The 17286-nt window shown below is 66.3% G+C and overlaps 1 protein-coding gene across 4 annotated transcripts in view; it reads left to right on the top strand.

Annotated features, from left to right (window-relative positions):
• Positions 1-8921: 8921 nt before the first annotated feature.
• The window catches only part of PPARA (peroxisome proliferator activated receptor alpha), a 69900-nt gene continuing 61535 nt past the window's right edge, over positions 8922-17286 (top strand). The window contains exons 1-2 of one of the 4 annotated variants that reach the window (XM_079774517.1): positions 8922-9015; positions 9912-10076. The gene's annotated coding sequence lies outside the window, so the exon portion shown is untranslated. The other 3 variants (XM_079774519.1, XM_079774518.1, XM_079774516.1) reach the window with 3 other exon arrangements.

Below are 17286 nucleotides of genomic sequence, written 5' to 3'. Positions count from 1 at the left end.
GCCAGACCTGCAGCGGGGGGCTAGCTCTGGGGCAGCGCCCAGGGAGGGACGCAGGCTGAGCCCTGGCAGGGCCGCCCCCCACCCTGGCACTGGCTGTGCCACCCTCACCCGTGGGCGGGACTCGCTCAAGGTCACGGCCTCTGAGACCAGCGTTCTTGCTCTGTTTTGAGATGAATGCCACTCACAGTGTCTGTTGGCAGAGCGATGGAGAAGTTGTGATTCTGTCTCTGCTCCGTGGCGGCCACTGGGGACTCATTGTCCCACTAGCGTGCACTCAGGCCCGCCACGCCCGGTGACATGGGAGGACTCGGCGCTGAAGGAAGCCCTTCCTTGTGAACGATGACATCAGGAGGCGGCCTTGTGTGGCCGAGGGGCCTGGGCCACCTTCTGCCCTCCCACGCCCACTGCCAGGGTGTGCCGGGGGTCTCCGAGTGTGCGGGCACTCAGGGAGGGCGACAGGCAGGTGGCTGGTGTCCGGCCTCTGATCCAAGCGGTCAGTCCCTCCTCAGCTCCGCCGGCCGTGGCCAGAAGGAGCTCCGAGACCGCGGTGAGCCAGGAGGCGGGAGCGGGAGCAGCTGGGCCCCGGGCTGGTCCTCGCGGCCTCCGGCTCCCCCTGCGCCGTGGACCCCTCCCCCGGGGACAGCTGTGGCGGTGCCGCCCCAGGAGCCTCCTGCAGATCGGGGTGGGAGATGGTGGCTGGGCCCACGCCCGCGGGAATGCACCGCTCGGAGCAGCCGGGCTGGCGTGGAGGAGGCCCATGACGGAGAGATGGGCTGAAGAGGGCTGAGGGCCCTATGAGAGGATGACGTTTAGCTCAGTGAGCACCCGCGGTAAAACGTGTGCTCAAGGAGAAAGGAGCGTCCAGCCGCTGGATTCGGGGGCCGTGACCCAAAACCACTCTGAATCACCCCTCCCCCCGCCTCCGCGTGGGAGGCTCCGTCGTCTCCGCGGACGCGGAGGAAAAGGATCGGCCGCTCCAAACCTCCCAGGAAACCTGGCCTCGGAGAGGTCACACACATGTGTTTCAACATCGAGGGGGCCTTTGCACGCTCCGCGCACGTTCATACATGTGATCTGGGTCAGCACCTGCGGACTGGCGGTGGCTGTTTCTGTTAAGAATGGACAAGTGTTGACATCGGCCGAGGGCACTGCGGAGCCGGCATCCGAGCTTCGGGGGCCGGGCGGGGAGCCCACGCGGATCCGGGCTCAGAGCGGATCCCTCGGCCCTGCCCTTCAGGACCCCCGGCCCGGAAAGTTCCAGTGGGACCTCAGGTCCTGCCGGGACCGGAAGCGCCTACGCCAGGAGGCCCCGTTCCGACTGGGAACCTGGGACCCCGCCTTCTGCCCCCCTAACCTCTCGGTGCGCGAGTGGAGGCCGCGTGGGCAGCCAGCCCGGGTTCCGTGAATCTGTCTCCCTCAGAGGGGCGGGCGGATCTGTCGCCTCTGCTGGCTTCCAGCGCGAAGCCCGAGGTATTTTTAGAGCCAAGCCGGGGGTGGGGCCGGGCGCCGCTGGGAGAGCCGGGGAGCGAGGGAAGGCCCGGCTCGCCTCCTCCCCAGATGCCAGCCACCTGCCTGCTGCACGCTCAGCGCCGCGGCGGGTGACCTTCAGCTGACCCGCGCGGCCCAGCGGGAGCTGCTGCCCAGAGGCCTTGAGCTGGGAGGCCATGCCAGCCCGGCCGCACCTCCGGCGCGGAGCACGGGACGCCGAGCGTCATCGCTGGGGAGCTCAGCCGGGAGTCACGTGTCTGCTGCCCCCGCGAGAGCGGCTCCCGGGCCCTGGCAGCGGCTCTGGGGCATGTCACAGCCACACCCGGCACCTCGGAGTCCGAGCTGGCAGGGGGCCGTCTGGGACCGCCAGCCCGCCTCTCAGCTTACAGTCGGAGAGGACACAGGGCGGTCAGGATGGCCCAAGGTCGCAGAGCCCGGGAGGAGCGGGGCACAGTGGAGAAAGGGCGGACGCCTGAGCCAGGCCGTCGGGCACCGGGCCGGGCCTGTGGCTCCCGGTATGCGGCCCGGCGCCACGGCCCAGCCTCCAGCCTCAGTTTCCACAGCCGGGGGCAGGGAGCGGCGCGGCGGCCTGGGGCGGCCCGGGGCGGCCCGGGGCTGAACAGTGCCCACACAGCGCCCCCCACCTCTCCGGCAGCCGCGCCAGCGGGAGCTCCGGGCACCGACCCTCTGCCCAGGAAGCAGGCAGGGACCTCTCCTCTCCTTTAAGGGGGGGGGGGGGTGTTGTGCTCCAGAATCCCTGTGCCAGGCAAGGGGGGCCCTCGGAGTAGGAGGGACGCCCGGTCAAGACTCTGAGCCGCTTAACCTCCGAACCCGGACATCAGCGCGGAGAAGGGCCAGGCCAGTGAGCGGAGGGCAGGCCCACGGCTCCGCCCCGCAGTGCGGGCTGGGTGCTCGGGACCGGCCTCTCCAAACCAGTGCGCTCTGGGGTTTGAAAATCATTCTAACAATCACTTGCAGAGCCCCGAGGAGTCGCCAGGGTCGTGGGGACCTGTGGGCCCGGTTCCCAGGGAGGTGGCGGGAGCCTGTGTTTGCCCGGGGGTCTTTGCCGTATCCAGGCCTCGGCCTGGGGGGTGGGGGGAGGACAGAAGTCAAGGTCTGAGGCGTTTATGGGGGGCTCTGCTTCCTGTCAGGCTGGAGGCCTCGAAGGCCACCCCAGGGAGGTGGGAACAGGGGTGCAGGAGCCGGCGCTGCCCTGCAGTCCTGGGCGAGTCAGCGCTGGGCGGCCGGCTGGGCGGGGCACTGGGGGTCGCGCCTGGGAAACACCAGCTCAGTCCTTGGCACCTACGTAGCCATCACTTGATTGGGGTGGGTTTTTTTTGGGGGGGGTGCTTTAAAGCTAAACTCAGGCCCCGTGGCGTGGCTCAGTGGTTGAGCATTAACCTTGAACCAGGAAGTCACGGTTTAATTCTTGGTCAGGGCACATGCCCGGGTGGCGGGCTCAATCCCCAGTGGGGGTGGGGGGGGCATGCAGGAGGCAGCCAATCAATGATTCTCTCTCATCCTCGATGTCTCTATCTCTCTCTCCCTTTCCCTTCCTCTCTGAAGTCAATAAAAATAAAACATTAAATTAAATTAACCTCGGCACTAACACGTACCTAGATGCATTGACTCAACCTCCTGCCCCACCCGGGGAAGGGAAGTGGCAGGCTCTCAGTCCCCTGTCCGTCTTTCCCACCTGCCACCACCACCCCCACCTTCCATGGAGCAGCCCCGGGTGCTCCTGTCCCAGGTCACCTCCCGAGGGCCCCTGTGTGGGTCGCCTTCCCGCGGAATCAGCGTGGGCCCCGCCCGCTCCCTCCCCTGCCCGCCCCGGGCTCGGGGCCCAGGGAACCTCCTCCCGGGCCAGGCTGTGAGGGGGCTCAGTGGCCCGTGAGCCAGGACCCCGAGTGGGTGTGGCCCCCGTGGCCCCCAGGCGGCGGCCCACACCTGGCTCCCTCGATGGGCAGAGATGACGATCAGGCCCCGGCTGGGCAGGATCTGTGCTCCACGCTGCAGGTCTCAACACGCGAGTGCTGGGAAGTAAACAGCGTGAGCAGGATGGGAGGGCGAGCCGGCCGCCAAGCTGGGGGCCGCCAGGAGGCCCCCGCGGCCGCGCGCTCAGCAGCCGGTCCGGGCCAGCGGGCGCTGGGCTGTGGCTTTAGAAACAGCACTGACAGGGGGTCTCCGAGTCGAAGCCCACCGACCCCCACACCTGTCACCAGCACGTGGGCTGCGGCATTTTTATTCAGAAAAGGCACTTTCAGCAACAAAAGACGCAGCGGGAGAAAGAGGCTGTTTCTTGAAATCGCCTACACGAAGCTTCACCGAAAACTCTCCAAGTTCTCACGTCTGGTCGGCGTGGCTCCGTGGTTGAGCGTCGACCTGTGAACCAGGAAGTCAGGGTCCATTCCTGGTCAGGGCACACGCCCGGGTTGTGGGCTCGATCCCCCGTGTGGGGCGTGCAGGAGGCAGCCGAGCCATGATTCTCTCTCAGCATGGATGTTTCTGCCTCTCTCTCCCTCTCCCTTCCTCTCTGAAATCAATAAAAATACATTTTTTAAAAAAGTTCTCGCTTCTTTCTCCCATTTTGCTGCAAAACAGGACATGTTGTCGAACATGGCCGGTCCCTCCAGGGAACCGGGGACCGCGCTCGCTCCAATTCCTCCTGCGAGCGGACACCGAGGCCTGGAGGTGCTGAGAGCCCCTGCCTGCTCGCCCCCACGATGGGGAGCCCCTGGGGCCCAGGCCCTGTGCCAGCTGCCTCGATGGCTGGCAGGATGCTTCTGAAAAAGGCAGCTACAGGGTCGGTCTGAAGGGAGAAAACTCACCACAGGCACCTCCCTGGCGTCGGAGAGGGTCCAGGGCTCAGGCACCGTCAGCCGTTTTGAGGGGCGAGCTGGGCAGGGGAGCAGCTGCCTGGACAAAGTCCCCCCGGAGGGTGGCCCGCGGGCGCCTTCTTGGGGGGATGCAGGCCAAGCAGGCTTCCTGGAGGGGGTGACCCTGGGCAGAGCCTCAGGCAGGTGGTCGCGGGTCTTGAATGCAGGCCCTATCCCTGCACTGCTCCCCACGCCCTCCTCGTTCTCGCCCAGGACCTGAGCATCGCTGGCCCCTTTCACAGGTGAGGAAGTGCGGGCAGGCGGTCACGTGCTTGTCCGAGGCTACGGTAGGCGTGAAAGCACAGCCGGGGTTCTGACTCCAGATCCCGAACTTCACGAAGGAACTGGGGCGAGTGCCCCGAGCAGAGCCGGGATGTGCACGGGACCTGCGTCTATTGGGCACTTGGGGGTCAATACACCGCATCTTCTCTCCGCACCCCACCCCGACCTCGCCCCCCACAACAGGGCAGCTGACATGAGGACCCCAGCCTGGGTCACGCCATTGCAGACCCCACCTCCACACAGCCGTGTCCCTCACGGACCGAATTCACTCACATGGCCTTTCAGTAACACTGTCCCCTCCCGGGCCACACGGGCCCCGACGCTGCTCCAAGCCCAGGCTCTGAACTGGACAAAAGACGTCACTGACCCAGCCCCTGCCCCCAACTGCGGATGGGACAGTGCGCGCTGACCAGGAGGGTGTCTGACTCCTGGAGGGACGGGGGAGGGGCTGGCGCCCGTCTGTGGCCTGGGCCAGGGCAGGGTGGGTATCAGAGGGGTCCAGTGTCGCCCGACCGGCGTGGCTCGGTGGTTGAGCGTCGACCTATGAACCAGGGGGTCACGGTTCGATTCCCGGTCAGGGCATGTGCCTGGGCTGAGGGCTCGATCCCCAGTGTGGGGCGTGCAGGAGGCAGCCAATCCATGATTCTCTCTCATCATTGATGTTTCTCTCACTCTCTCCCCATCCCTTCCTCTCTGACATCAATAAAAATATTTTTTTTCCCCAGAACTACAGGCTTTATTAGAGAAGGACCCTGCCGGGAATAAAAATATTTTTAAAAAGGGGGGTGGGGGAGTGTGTACGACGGTAGCAGGTGCTGGGCCTGCAGAAGGTTCCAGACCCCGCAGACCTGGAGTGAGCAGGTAGCTTTCCCCACAACCACCCGCTTCGGTCATGACGAGTTAGCGTGAGTCACTTAGGCTTTGCTTAGTGCTTGCTGCGATCTGACGGAGCCACGCCGCCCTCCCCACCAGGCCACCCATTGCTGCCTGGCCGGGGCCCTGCCTGCCGCCGCCCGCTCTGCCCGGGAGCGTGGCCCCTCCCTCAGGCCACAGGCTTCTGCACCTGCTGCCCCCTCCCCCCCGGAGGCAGGGCCAAGACTGACCTCAGCACCGGAGACCTCGGGGCTCAGGGCTCAGGGCTCAGGGCTCAGGCCGGGACAGGCTGAGCCTCTGCACCAGACGGCGACCTCGGGGGTACCCTGTGGCCAGCGGAAATGGGGGTGGGGGGGGTGGACTCCGGAGTCCAGTCCTGATCCCGCTGACACACCTCAGCCCACGACAGGACTTGGTGTCTTCGCCGGTAAAACGGGGATAACAGCTGCCTCGTGGGACTGCTGGGTTCATGGAAAGTGACAAGACCTTGATTCCCGGACCGGGAGGTGTTGCCCTCAGGACCAGGATGGCGCCACACACGTGCCCAGGCTCGGCCCCCGCCGAGGCCCGGCGTGGCCAGGGAGCAGCTCTGGGCCTGCCCACGGTGCACCGGCCCTTTTCAGCCGCGTCCCCTGCCCCCGAGGACTTCCACCCCCGGCCCGAGGGCACACTTCCAGGGAGCAGAGGCCGCCGCCCGGCCGGCGACCCCTGGGGCACACCCTCCATTTCATCAGGCGGCTTTGCAGCTCGGCGGAGGGCAAACACGTGGCCGGCGGGGGCCTTGGGTGTCCCTGGAACGGGCTTACCCAAGCCGGGCACACAGTCGGGCTTCGGGGCTCCCGGACCCCGGGAGACACCTCCCCCGGAGGCTGGGGGTCAGCAGCCGGTTCACACTCCCCGAGCACCGGCGACGGCCACCACCTGCTGCCGGCCGGGGTCTCACCTGCTGCCCAATGGCAAGTGGCAGGCCCCTCCCCCTCCGGGCCCTTCCCCTCCCTGAGTGTCCAGCTTCCTGTTCTTCCTGGGGGGCGGGGGTGCCAGGGGGAGCCTCGGCTGCTCTGGGGGGCCTGGGCAGGTGGGTCCGTACCGGGTGGCTCAGCAGGGCAGGGGCCTCCGCCTCAGCCGCCCCTTGGGAATGTGGGCACGTGACTAACGGTCTGTCCCAGCATCCTCAGGGTTAGAAAACGTGAAACGGGCCCCGCCCCCCCGGCGTGGCTCCGTGGTTGAGCGTCGACCTGTGAACCAGGAGGTCACGGTTCCATTCCCCGTCAGGGCACACGCCCGGGTTGCAGTCTTGACCCCACTGAGGCGGTCTTGCAGGAGGCAGCCGATCCATGATTCTCTCTCATCCTTGATGTTTCTATCTCTCGCTCCCTCCGTCTCTGAAATCGATAAAAATAAATTAAAAGGGAAAAAAGAAAACAGGAAACGGGGCCTGAAGCAGCTCAGACCGAGCGAACGGAAGCCGTGGACCGAGGCCCGTGGGCCCAGCGCTGCCCGGACTCCCGGAGGCTCGAGGAGGAACAGGTGCAGCACAGACATGCCGTCAAGGGCACCGCTTTGTCCCGGAAGTCACGGGGACACTCTGCCCGGCCCTGCTCTGTCGAGCTGCCGCCCCCATCATCGCTCGGGGAGGTCCGCAGGGCGGGGGCCGCCCGGAGCTGGGGGCAGGGCGGGCGTCCTTTGTGCCACTTCCTCCTGGGCAGACTGTGTGAGCGGTCTTGGTGGCCAACAGGACCGCAGCCCCCCGGGGGCAGGGACGGAGCGTTTCTGGCCAGGATTCTCCCACGAGAAAACTCTTGCCCTTCCTTCCACTTTCTACCTGGGGGAGGGGCGGGGGCGGGCTGAGCATTTATTCAAAAGTGACAAAGGTCAACACACACACGGACAACACGTGTCCACTCCCTGACACCCGGGAGCTCCACGCACGCAGGAACATCGTCCCCCTGTCTGCTGGGGGCGCCCCCCACCCTGCCGAGCCCTGGCCCGCGGGTTCCGTCCTCCATCAGCACCATGCCCACCGGGTCTGTCCAGCTGCCGGCTGAGCGGGGCGTACGGCCCTCGTGGTGCATCTGGGAAAAGACGCCCGCACCCCTGCGCTGGGCTCTGGGCCCCGCGGCCGGGTCTGGAGTCTGTCAGGGACTCGGAGCCTGGGTGTCACGCGCAGCTCCTTCGCGGCTCTGTCCACCCGCCCAGCACCCCGAGGCCCCTCCGTGGGTAAATGAGTCACACCGCGGCCCCCCCGCCTGCGCCAGGTCCAGCATGTCACGTCCACGGCTCACTTTGTAAACTCGGAGACTGAATATAAATATTGGCAAGCGCAATAAAATCTGGGCTTGTCAGTGTGGGTGTGGGTAGGTTCTGCGGGTGTCTGGGGGAGGGGGCAAAGTTCACAGGAAGGGTGCTAGTGCCCAAGGGGGAGTTTCAGACACCCGGGGAGGGCGGCGGGCCTGCTGGCCAGGGACCCCGCTAATGCAGGACTCTTAGAGGGGCGTTTCCTGCCGGAGTCCGTCTTCCTGGGAGCTCGCGGCTACAAATAGAACAGCGGGGGGCGGGGGGGTGGGGAGCAGGCTGGCACAGCTCACTGTGCTCCTGGGGCGCGGACAAAGCCCTGTGCATCCCCTCTGCCCCCCAGGGGCGGCCGGCCGCGACCTCCCCCTGCGGGCAAAGCCAGCCCCTCACCGGCCCGGGCGAGGCGGGTGGTCAGAGTTGACAGCGCGTCCCCCGCACCTCGGCCCCTCGCCCGCCGCCCCGGCACCTCCACCACCTCCACCTGTTGACGCGGGTCCCAGCTCGCGTTCCCTTTTCCTACATCTTCATCCTGGGGTCCCGGGGACCAGGTGCTTCCCCGCCCGCCCCGCACCCCGCGAACCCCCGAAGCTCGAGGGCACAGAACCCCGAGGAAGGGGGGGCCTCGCCAGCCGGGACTCCAGCCCCTCCGGGGGCGCGGGGGGGGGGACGCGCGCTCAGGCAGCTGCACGCGATGTCCCCTCGCGGCGCGTACTCGCCGTCCCGGTGACCTGGCCGTCCCTCCCTCGGCCTCCCGCCTCAGTTTCCCCACGCGTGCAGCCACGAGGGGCACGAGGGGAGCGCAGCCGAGAGCGGCCCCGCCCCCGCCTCGTGGGAGCCAATCGGGCGCCGCCATCCGGGGGGTGTGTCCCGCCCGGGGCCGCGGTCGGGGGCCCGGGGCGGGTCCAGAGGTCGGGGGGGGGGGGGGCGGGGGCGCAGTGGGGGCCTCGGGGCGGGGCTTCCGGGCCGGCCACCCGCGCGAGCCGCCGGCGCTGCGGGCCGGGCCCGGAGGCCGAGGGGCGGCGCGTGCCGCGGGGGCGCGGCTGGCACGGGCGCGGGAGGCGGCGCCGGGCATGGGCTGGGGACGCGGCGGCCCCACGGCGGGGGCAGCGGGCGGCGGGGGCGGAGGCGGCCGCTAGCGCCGGGCCCGGTGCCGCCTCCCAGGCGCGCTCGCCCGCAGACCGGCAGGCGGCGGACCCGGCCCCAGGTGCTCGCGGGTGCACGGGCGCGCGCGGGGTTGGCGGGCCGGGCCTCCCCGACCCCGGGACCCCGAGCGGCGGCGACGGGGGAGGGGCCGGGCCGGCGGCGCATGCGCGGGGCCCGGGGGCGCGGGTGTGTGCCGGGGAGCCCCGGGCCCGGGGGCCGCCCCCCGCCCCGCCTCCCTCCGGACCCCGGCGTCCCGGGCTCTCCCGGGGCCGGGGGCGCGCGGAGGTCGAGGCCGGGACCTCAGGGACCCCGTCCTGGGGTTGTTCCCCGTCGGGCGCGCCCTCCGCTGGGCTCGGTGGAGATTGGGCGTCACCGACGGGAGGGGGCGTTTCCCGAGGTCCCGGGGTCCCCGAAGCCAGGCAGCCCGAGGCCTCGACAGTCCGACCCTCAGGGCCGCGCGCAGCCGGGGGCCAGCGGCGCGGGCGGGCAGTGCGTGGCCCGGCGCCTCCCGGAGCGGTGCCCCTTTGCCCGCGGGACACCTCCCGGCCCGGCCCTGCCAGGCGTCCGCGCCCAGGTCTCCCGGCCCCGGCGGGCGGCTCCGGGGCGCCAGGTGGTGCTGGCGAAAGGGGAGGGTCGGGGTGCCCCGCGCCCACCCCACACCGAAGGGGACAGTCGCGCCTCGGCTTTCCTCGCCTCTGAGTTTCGGGGGGGACGGCGGCCCCCGTGCCAAGGTCCTTGTAAGAGAAGTCCGTGGCCGGACAATGTCGTGGGGCTCACGGGGCGCCCGGGGACCTCGGGGCTTCGCGCTCCCCCCAGCCCAGCCCGCTCCCCGAACCGGAGGCCCCTCCAATCCCAGGCTGCTTGGGGAGGGCGGGGGAGGGGCCCAGGGCTCCTGGGAGCGACCCCGCCACCCGCTGCCTTTGAAGAAGCGGGTCAGGGTGACATTCCTCCTCCAAGGTGGCGAGCCGCGCGCCGGGGAGACTGCAGAGGACACCTCGGAACCATTTCCTCCTCCGCCTCCTCGCCGCCCAGGCGCAGCCCAGGGCCCGGCCTCCTCCTCGGCGAAGGGACGGCTGGCGGCCAGACCTGCTGGGACCCAGACGCTGCCCTCCGGGTGACCAGGTTCGCTCCCCTCCTGTTCCCAGACCTGCGGGTTGGCTGTTGCCCGCCGGGCGGGGTTAGTGATCGCCGCCCTGGCTGTGTTGTGCGGGTTTGACAGGCGGGCAGGTGCGGGCACAGCCCCTTTCAGGCCGGAAACTTGCTGGAACTCCACTTCTGAGTGGCGGGCCGGAGGGTGTCCCTGGGAGACGGTGCTCACGGGCGGGCGGGCCGGAGGGTGTCCCTGGGAGACGGTGCTCACGGGCGGGCGGGCCGGAGGGTGTCCCTGGGAGACGGTGCTCACGGGCGGGCGGGCGGGAGGGTGTCCCTGGGAGACGGTGCTCACGGGCGGGCGGGCCGGAGGGTGTCCCTGGGAGACGGTGCTCACGGGCGGGCGGGCCTGCAGGCACGGAGCTGACAGGTGAGGAGCTGTTTGCATTCCCGTTTGCCGGGAGAGGGGACAGGCGGCCACGCTGAGAGCTGCCGGCGCTCGGGCAGCGGTGCCAGGGCCTGCAGGCCACTGCCCATCGGGCCCAGCAGTGAGCCTGGCAGCGCTCATACGTCTCTGAAGCAAAAGCCAATTCACGGGTGGTCTTTGCTCACATCATAGACGCACAGCAAGCTACTCCAGAATGGTAAAGCGTTCTTTTCACGAACTGTCATTTGTCAAGCTTGTAGTCAGACTTTTTAAAAAATATATTTTTATTGATTTCAAGAGAGGAAGGGGGAGGGAGAGAGAAATAGAAACATCAACGATGAGCGAGAATCATGGATAGGCTGCCTCCTGCACACCCCCTACTGGGGATCGCAACCCGGGCACGTGCCCCTGACCGGAATCAAACTCGGGACCCCTTCAGTCTATAGGCCGACGCTCTATCCACTGCGCCACACCAGCCAGGGCTGTAAACGGACCTTTAAACATTGTATGTGTGGAGGAGAGAGGACAGGGGGAAAAAACCACGCGTTTCTTCTATGTCAACTACTTTGTAATCTGCATTAACTATGAAGTTATGAAAAACATTTCCACATGAATACACGTAGTTGAGTTTCACCATTTAAAATGCCTGTATAATTTTCCATTGTGTTTAGATTAAGTATTTAGCCAATCCATATATATGGATATATAAAAATGTATGTTTTTAAGTTCATTTATTCCATGAATATAGGGTGTCCCAAAAAAGTATACACGTGCTTTGAATAATTATAAAGGCAGTGCTTATTAAAATACATTTAATTTTCAAAATGGAGCTATCAGCTGTGAAAGTGTGCATACGATTTCGGGGGACCCCCTGTATTTACTGAGTAGCTGCCATTGAGCAAGGCAGCCGTGGGTCTGCTCATGAAGTCAGTTTTTATTCCGGAATATAAAAAAGAGCGCGGCCCGGCCGCGTGGCTCAGCGGTGGAGCGTCGACCTATGAACCAGGAGGTCAGGGTTCCATCCCGCTCAGGGCACATGTCCGGGTTCTGGGCTCGATCCCCAGTAGCGGGTGTGCAGGAGGCGGCCGATCAGTGATTCTCTCTCGTCACTGATGTTTCTATCTCTCTCTCTCCCCCTCTCCTCTGTGAAATCCATAAAAATATTTAAAATAAGTAAAAAATTAAGAAGAGAGGTAAAGTTCGTCTTCATCATCATCTTGAAAGGTGCAGCTGGGGTGCGGAGGGGAGCTGGTGGCAGGCGCCCCGCGGCGGGTGCTGTTTCTGGCCTGCTGTCCGGGGGCCGCTGTGTTTCCTAATATCGCTTACGTGACCTCTGTATATGAAGGCCTAACCAGCCTTTACGACCCAGTGACCGGGACAATGGGAACGGCTGGTCAGCCAGTCGCTATGATGTGCACTGACCACCAGGGGGCAGACGCTCAACGCAAGAGCTGCCCCCTGGTGGTCAGTGCGCTCCCACAGCCAACTTCCCACGGCCAGCCAACTCCTCCCCCCCCCCCCCCCCCCCCGCGTCCCTCCCTCCGGCCGGCAAACCTCCCGCGGTCCCTTCCCATGTCCAGCAGGCCCCGGAGGGCAGCTGGCAGACCCTGGCTGGCAGCCCCTATAGGCCCTGATTGCCAGCCAGGCCTAGGGACCCCCACCCGTGCACGAATTTCGTGCACCAGGCCTCTAGTCTTTTTTTTTTCAATTTTTTATTAAGGTATTATATGTGTACATATCTTACCATTGCCCCCCCCACACCCCACTCCCATATATGCCCCCACCCCCGCCTCTAGTCTTTTTAATAATTGTGATTAAACCGTCTCTTCGCTTAGTGTCAACTCAGCACGCCCTGTGCTCCTCCCTCTGGCTCCGGTCTCACCGCCTCCGTACGGGAGGGTCTGTCCTTCACGGCAAAGGGGTCGGAGGGTCTTCACTTCCAAGTGGCTGTTGGTTGAGCGCTTGTGTGGGTCGGTTGCGCTGCAGTTCGAGGATCGGCGGTGTGGTGTCGGCTCTTGTGGGAGGTGAGGGCCTCTGTTTTTATTTTCGTTTCTCGGTGGCGCCGTCTAGAGTCCATTTTAAATGTTTCATAGACATTTCCAATAAAGGCGCGGCTTCTGCCTGGAGGGTGGACGCCTGCCCATCTCTTGTTCCTGCCCTATTGATTACACCTGCCCTATTGATTGCACCTGCCCTATTGATTACACCTGCCCTATTGATTACACCTGCCCTATTGATTGCACCTGCCCTATTGATTACACCTGCCCTATTGATTACACCTGCCTTATTGATTACAAGGGCGAGCTGGCCCGCCTCTAGGCCACGCGACTGGGGAAGATGAGGCAACGAATTTCCATTTCCAGCGTGGCGTTAGCTTGTTTGAAGGTAGGAAGCAAGCAGGAGGAGCCGGCGGCCCCTGGGCTGTCTGAACGCACTGGTCTCTTCCTCCTGGGCTGTCTGTCGCTGGCGGGCGGCGAGATTCTTAGGAAGGAAGAGTTTCCCACCTGTGCTGTGGGCCACACGGGCTGTCGATTTGCTCGCGGTCTGGCGGTGTGTGGGCGACGTGCCGCGGGAGTGTTAATGGCCGGCGCCTGTGGCAGGGCTGTGATGACCGGGAGTTTGCGCCCTTGGGGAAAGCGAAGCGTTTCGCAGTTGAGCGGCGCTGGTTGTGAGGTCGGCCTCCAGCACAAGCCAAAGGGGTGGCAAACCCTGGTTTGCGTCAGGGGAGCAGCTGACGCACGGGGAGGCGCCCGGCCACTCGCCAGAGACCAGGGTCCCTGCCCTTCGCTGCTGCCTGCCGGGCCTGGGCCGTCCGGGGCCACCTCTCTGAGCTGCCGTTTTCACATCAGAAAAGGGAGTTCGCCTCCGTTCCCCCGTCAGAAGGGTCTGGAGGCTCAAAGGTTGGGTCTCACAGGAAGATTCTTGTAAACGCGAAAGCCCTCGGGCAAAAGGCCCTGCCCCGCCCGCTGCCCCTCCCCCGTGGCCGCACCTGTCACCGCCTTGTGGTCGCGCTGACCGGTCTGCGGTGTCAGAGGCCCCGGAGAGAAGCACTCCTCCCGTGGACACACAGGACGCGTCCATTGTTGAACAGATAGGCAAACGGGAGCTTACACCTTCAGAACCACACCGTCACGCGTGGTTTGTGGTTTCCCTGAGCGTGGCCATGCCCTTGGGTTTTGGTGGCCAGACGCCTGGCGTGGCTCCTTCCTCGGCATCTCTGGTCCAGCAGACCACGCAGGGGACTGCCCCCGTCCTGGGAGGCCTGGGAATCGGGCTCGGTGCCGTCTCCCCGGGCGGGGGCCGATCCCAGGGAGTCCGGGTCCTGGTCCCTGTTCCTCTAACGGCCCCGCTGACTGGACTCGGCGCGGGCAGGCTCCCTCCGCCCGGCCGGTCCTGTACGCCGCGTAGGTGCTTCTGAACGTTCGTGGAGCAGGTCAGCGAGGAACAGAATTTAATTCAACGAGTATCTGTGGGTGGCCTCTGTTGGGGGCGGGGAGGGGAGGGGGGGCAAGAAGGACAGACAGCGGGCCGGCCCACAGCCAGAGCAGGTGCCCGAGGCATTTCCACTCCCGTCACCCCTCAGAGAGCGCGAGGGAGCGCGTTCTTCCGTCAGGACGGGGTGTCCGGCGCAGCAGGCCGGGCGTCCACACGTGGCCCCGGCGTGTCCATGTCACCCAGGCGGCAGCCGATGAAAGGATTCTATGCATGATCGTCGCCAGTCTGGGGTACGGTGTGCGTTCAGTGGGTTTCTTATGAGATGGCCCGAGGACCGAATAAATGCTCTTCCCGTGAGGTCATGGGTTCCATGTCCAGCAACCGACTCAGCGGGGAAGGGGTGTGTCTTAACCTTTGGGAGTTGGGGAGCACTTGTGTTCCACGGTGCAAGGGTCCTGCGAACACCTCCAAGCCCCCCCCGCCCCCCGCCCCCCGTCCCGGTGGAGATGAGGCCCCGCGCGGGAGAAGTCAGACTCGGGGGTGGCGTCTCCATGTCCGCTCTCCGGCTGCCTTGGTTCCGCCCTGTCTCCCGAGACCTGCAGACCCAGGAGGGCTGGCTTCCTTCCCGCCGACTTGCTTTGTACTTTGACCCTGGAGACCCCGCGTCAGCCCCCCAGCAAGCATCCCCCGGACCCGTAGCGTCGGGCACGCAACCGCAGACGGCCGCCGGCCCCCCGGGCCTGAAGCTGCCTCTGAGCGGCTTGAACTGGGCTGGGGAGGCGTCGGAGTCCCTCGCCCCCATTTCCCAGAGGGAGTGAGGCCCAGGCTTTCTTGCAGCCGCTGGTAACGGAACACGCCGGCGGTTATGCCATAACCACACCCGGCGACGCCGTGGCCACGCTCCAGCGAGGGGACCAGTGACAGAGAGGGACGTGTGGACGGGCCCCTTCCCTGCGTGCGGGGCTAAGCGCATGGACCCCGCGGGGCTGCGGCTGGTCAGGCCCGGGGCTGCGGGCCGGGCGGCTCCGAGGGGCGTGTTCTGTGACCCACGCGGTGGGTGGGATGTTTTCCATCAAAAGAACTTTTGGCAGCACCTCCCGGCAGCGGTCCTCTCGGACACGTTGACATCTGTTCACCGCCAGCTCGCGGCCGGTGTCCCCCTTCGTCCTGGATGTGAGCAAATTCGATAAATTCTCGACGGCCGCCTCGCGTTAGCCCACGCGGCAGCAGCCCGACCCGGCTCCTGTCTCCCTCGCTGTCCTCCCTCCCTGGCTTCCCGCCTGTGTCCGGGGCGGGGTCCAGGGGATGATGTTTCTCAGGGAATTCTCCGGGGAAACGTGCCGCAGAGAGCCAGCTCGGTAGCTCGGTGTGCGGAGCGCTTTGCCGCAGAGACACGTGGCGGGATGGATGTGCTCGCGGCCGCTGGGACGTTAGGGTTGGAGGGGGAGGGCTGCGCTGGATGATGGTGGCCTTTCTTCCCGTTTTGAAACGCGCCGGTCTGTCACCAGCTCTGCTTGGGGGGCTCGGCAGGCGGCAGGGCGCTGGGACCAGCAGGAAGGCCGCCCGCTCGCTCCTTCTCCCTCCCCGGGAACAGCTCGGTGGCGAGCACTTTGCCCAGCGGGAGGCGCTCTGGCTGCGGCCTCAGACCGTGACGGCGATCCGCAGCGGCGTGGTCAGCCAGGGCTCCCAGAGGCAGAAATGGTTGCAAAGTTCAGTTGTGCAAGGCTGTGCACAGACGCGTCCCGGGGCCAGCGCGGAGGAGGCGGGGCCGAGAGGCGAGGACAGGCTCCCTCGGGACTCGGTGCCGGGAAGCTGCGTTCCTTGAGCGGCGAGGCCCGCACCGACAGGTTGAAAGAACCTGTGTGACGAGTGAGAACAGGCGAAGTGGGGGCGGGAAAGCGGGCGCCTAGAGCGCTTGCCCAGTTCAGAGAAGAGGTTCTAGAAGCGGGAGAAGGTGGGGCAGGTGCGTGCTGGCAGCCAGGGTGCAGGCGGGAGTCTGCGAGGGCGAGTGGGGGGCGGGGTGAAGGGCTCCCCGCCCACCGCCCAGCACCCGAGCCCAGAGGTTGTCGCTGTCGCCAGGAGACAGGAAGGACGGACCGGCTGGGGTGCTGAGCGGGAGGCGGGAGAGGGGACGGGGGCCTGTACGTCTGTCCGACCCCCAGCCTGCGCGTGAGACGGAGCGGCAGCGCGCGCGGCCTTTCCTTCCCTCTGGAAATGGACGGTTATCGACCCTTCCCGCCGCCTCTGCCCGGTGAGGGATGAGCCCGGCCGCGCGCCTCGGCGTCCAGGCCCGAGCCCGAGTGGAGGCGGACGTTTAACCGCTTCCAGGCCGGCCTGGGACCTTGGACACCGCAGAGGCACAGACCGAGAGAAAGAAGGATCTGGAAGGGAAAGAGCAGATCCCCGCGCTGACCCGTGGACAGAGGAGAGGGCCCCGCACGGTTGGAATGAGTGAAGGCAGACGTGGGCTTTGTGGGCAGGCGCGCGCCGTCGAGCGGGGTCTGCGGGAGGCACGCGCCCGCTTGGCTGCGGGGCAGTCCCCGAGGACGACACCCTGGCAGGCAGGAGCGAGCAGCGGACCCGGAGCTCGGGGGGGGGGGGGGGGGAAATCAGCTTTAAGACGAAGAGAGGGGAGTCCCGCCTGCGGCCTGCGGCCTGGACACGCACTCCCTTCTCTCCGCTGCCCACCTCGCGTTGGTACACGCCGCGCAGCCTGGGCCAGGAGCGGGCGCCACTTCCGATGCGGGTGCCTCCCCGGCAGCACTGTCCACCGGAGCGGGATGAGGCCCCTTGCCGCCCCCGAGGCCCCCACGCTTGGTCGCGTTGTCCTGACCGCAGGCCCTACCTGCCTGACGTCGCCCTCTGACCTCGGGGGCTCGGATTCGTCACGTGTGGTCTGAGCTGCCCAGGGTTCCCCCCCCATCCCACCCCCCGTCTTCCTCTCTGTCCCGGGAGCGGCTTCTCGTGGGGGCAGAAGAGGTGGGACAAGTGCAGACGGGCGGCTGGTCTGGCCTGCGCCTCAGTTTCCCCATCTACAAGTGGGGTGAAGACCAGGCCCCGCGGTGGTTGTGCCTGGGCAGTAAGAGCCTCTAGCTGTTTCCTTGCTCACTGCTGACTCTCAGCCTGCGGGGCCTCGTCCGCCCTCGCCTCCCCGCGTCCCCGGGGGTGGGCAGGCACGGCCCTGAGCCTCGGGAGCCTCCATTCTTTCTACACCGTTCTTCCTCTCATCATCCAGGACTCTCCGAGCCCTGACCCTCAGCCCCCCTTCGCCCCATGATCTCCACCGCTGACTCTCAGCCTCAAGTGACTTTCTCAGGGAAACCTCCCTGGACTGCGAGGCAAACACCTAACCTCGGCCTCTTCGTCTGAAACCCGGTGCCT

The sequence above is a fragment of the Cnephaeus nilssonii genome, assembly GCF_951640355.1.
Source record: "Cnephaeus nilssonii genome assembly, chromosome: 6".
Classification (NCBI taxonomy): domain Eukaryota; kingdom Metazoa; phylum Chordata; class Mammalia; order Chiroptera; family Vespertilionidae; genus Cnephaeus; species Cnephaeus nilssonii.
Note: the sequence above shows the minus strand (reverse complement) of the source record. Positions and strands in the feature narration are given on the sequence as shown.